Source organism: Carica papaya, chromosome 6, assembly GCF_054855325.1.
Source record: "Carica papaya isolate Zhongbai chromosome 6, ASM5485532v1, whole genome shotgun sequence".
Taxonomy (NCBI): domain Eukaryota; kingdom Viridiplantae; phylum Streptophyta; class Magnoliopsida; order Brassicales; family Caricaceae; genus Carica; species Carica papaya.
Genome location: NC_142314.1, coordinates 11,575,650 through 11,578,922, shown reverse-complemented (window position 1 = coordinate 11,578,922; position 3,273 = coordinate 11,575,650). Strand labels below are relative to the sequence as shown.

Sequence of the window (3,273 nt, the reverse complement as noted above, 5' to 3'; positions counted from 1 at the left end):
CTTTTGGGTTGCTGATGATGCATTTTTATGGAAGATCAATTCACCTAATAATAAAATTTAGTTACGGACACTGGAAAATATAAATTTTATGAAAGGATAAAAGTCAATAGTGTATAATGTTATAGTAGATGAGCATGTAAAGATAAAAGTCAATATAGTTTTGAATTTATGTATGTGGATATGATTATCTTATTTATTTTATTTCATCTCATCTTTTCAGCACAAAAATTTTATAAAAGATACTCATTTGTAATATCATGATGTTTATATGAATAAATTTTTACTAAAATTTTATTTATGCATTAGGGGCATTTTAGAAATAAAAGGAAAGCCCATGTAAATTTAAACAATTAAGAAAAAACCCTGAAATTTTATTAGTTGTATACATAAGAATATAATTGAAAAGAAAATCTTAGAAAGGAGCAAAACTATAATTAGCTAGGAAACCCAAATGAAAGAAAATTAAGCGAAAAGGGGGATAACGTAACTCTAGAAAGGTAGGACACCTCAGTAGATGAGACTGACCAATAACGCCCTGCCACATGGATAGCCATGACAGCTAACCTGCATGTGTGGTCAGCTGTGCAAGCAGGAGTGTGTGCATATCAAACTACTAGGATTCTAGATGTCGAACGAACGGTTAAGGGCTAGAGAGATTTGTGGAGTAGAGAGATCCAACGGTCCAGATTTCACTAAGATAAAAAGTATAAAATTACCATTAGTGAGGCTTGATCCTATGGTCCTTCTGTTGCCACGCATGCAAAGATTGGACGACTATGAAATTTAGGGGCAAGTATGGATAGAGTGGTCCACTACCCCCTATTGAGTAGAAGCGTGAGAACCAAGGTGCCGGGTTGTCAGAGAAGGAGGTCGACACTGGTGAGCTTTTCACTTATCCTTCCTTTGCTATTTCGATTTAATTCCTCATTCACACCATGCATGCGTTTACATGTAGATTTAGAAAAGGTTTAAAGCTGAGAGAGAGGGAAACTTGAATGCCGAGAGGAGCTTTGACCCCCCTTTCCGTTTAAATTCAGATGAAGGTGCAACTTGCTATTAGAAGTTCTTAAAAATTAAATCTAACTAGTGGGTTTTTTTTCATAAGAAATTTTATACAGGATTCAACCCAACGGAGACTATTCACTTGTTTTTATTTTTCTTTTAAATTCTATTTTTCTAGCTTCAAATTTATTTTCTGTTGATGGATGAAAAGAGAGAAGCGAGATGAGGGTACATGTAAAGAAAGGTTTGAAGCCGAAAACAAATATTTACATATATGCTTATATATATATCTATCTCTTCATGTCAGTACATATATACTGTGTATGCGCGCGTGTGCTTTATGTATAGATATATACTTATTTATGCATATATATATATACATATATGCATGCATGAGTATATGTATACATTCTATATGTGTGTGTTTTTTATATATATATATATATACTGAGTGTGTTTTAGTTCATAAATATATATATATAGCTATGTAAGTGTTTGTGCGTGACTGTATGCATCAAATAATATATGCATACAAATACCTGTGTACATAAATGGAGTAAAACCCAAAATAGAAAATGGGTCGAACTAAAAAAAAAATATTCCAAAATTACTAGTGGGCAAAAACCAGAGTATGTAAATTATGAAATTAAATAAAAGAAAAAAATGTACATAATAATAATATTAAAGAAAAAGGTATGTTTAACAGGGAGTTTGGACTACCGGCCCAATTAAAGGATGGGCTAGGTGCTTAGGAAGTTGCAATGGGTCAAATAAAAAAGCACTGGTGGGTTTGGGCTTGTGGCACAGGGGAACACTACATTTAATTATGAAGTTTGTTAATGGACTAAATATAAAAATCTATAAAGGGCTTTACAAGGGTATTAATACACGAAGGAAAAAAAAAAGGGAAAAATGTTATAAATACTTATAATCAAATAAAAAAACAGACCCTGTATGTCTGATAAAAATTAATTAGAGTGATTTTATAAATTTAAATTGGATTACACCATAAAAATTACAAAGAAAATACATAACTATTAGACAAAGTAAAGGAAATTTACAATGCTTAAGGAGAGTACATGGGAAAAACTTAATTGAGAATACAGAGATTAAGACTTTTCGTAATTTAGAGGAAAAATTACTAAAATTAAAATAAAATAAGAGCAAAATTCAAAGAAAACTTATGTTAGATTCAAATCAAGCAAAACTTTTAGCTATTAAAGAAACATTCTTTATTATTGTTAATAGTCTAGTTAAAGGTGTTGGGCTTTTAATGGTGGATGGTGTATTTTGGGTTGCTGATGATGCATTTTTATGGAAGATCAATTCACCTAACAATAAAATTTAGTTAAGGACACTGGAAAATATAAATTTTATGAAAAGATAATAGTCAATAGTGTATAATGTTATAGTAGATGAACATGTAAATATAAAAGTCAATATAGTTTTAAATTTATGTATGTGGATATGATTATCTTAGTTATTTTATTTCATCTCATCTTTTCAGTGCAAAAATTTTATAAAAGATACTCGTTTGTAACATCATGATGTTTATATGAATAAATTTTTACTAAAATTGTATTTATGCAATAGGGGCATTTTGGAATTAAAAGGAAAGCCCATGTAAATTTAAACAATTAAGAAAAACCCTGAAAATTTATTAATTATATTCATAAGAATATAATTGAAAAGCAAATATTCGAAAGGGGCAAAACTATAATTAGGTAGGAAACCCAGATGAAAAGAAATTAAGCAAAAAGGGGAATAACATAACTCTAGAAATGGAGGACACCTCAACAGATGAGACTGACCAATAGCGCCTTACCACATGGACTGTCAAGCCAGCTGACCTACATGTGTGGTCAACCGCACAAGCAGGAGGGTGTGCAGATTAGACTACTAGCATTTTAGATGCCGAACAAACAACTAAGGGGTAATTCGAAAACGAGCAACTGGGACTAAAAACCAAGAAGATCGAACAGCCAGGAGAACAGAAGGTCCTGATTTGTGGAGTAGAGAGACCCAACAACCCAGATTTTGCTCGAATAAAAAGTATAAAATTACCGTTAGTGAGGCTTGATCCTATAGTCCTTCTGTTGCCACAGACGCAAAGATTAGATGGCTATGAAATTTAAGGGCAAGTATGAATAGAGTGGTCTGCTAACCCCTGTCGAGTAGAAGCATGATGAAGAATAAAGAAGAGTGATCGAGTTTAGTGGAGAATCGAGATGCTGGGTTGCCGGAGAAGGAGGACGGCACCGGTGAGCTTTT

General features: G+C 32.3%; 1 long non-coding RNA gene across 1 annotated transcript; it reads left to right on the top strand.

The window, feature by feature from the left end:
* The first annotated feature begins 479 nt into the window (after positions 1-479).
* On the top strand, positions 480-1,308 carry LOC148253311 (uncharacterized). Its single transcript, XR_015821800.1, has 2 exons — positions 480-879; positions 956-1,308. It is a non-coding gene; the product is annotated as an uncharacterized LOC148253311 (long non-coding RNA).
* Positions 1,309-3,273: the final 1,965 nt, after the last annotated feature.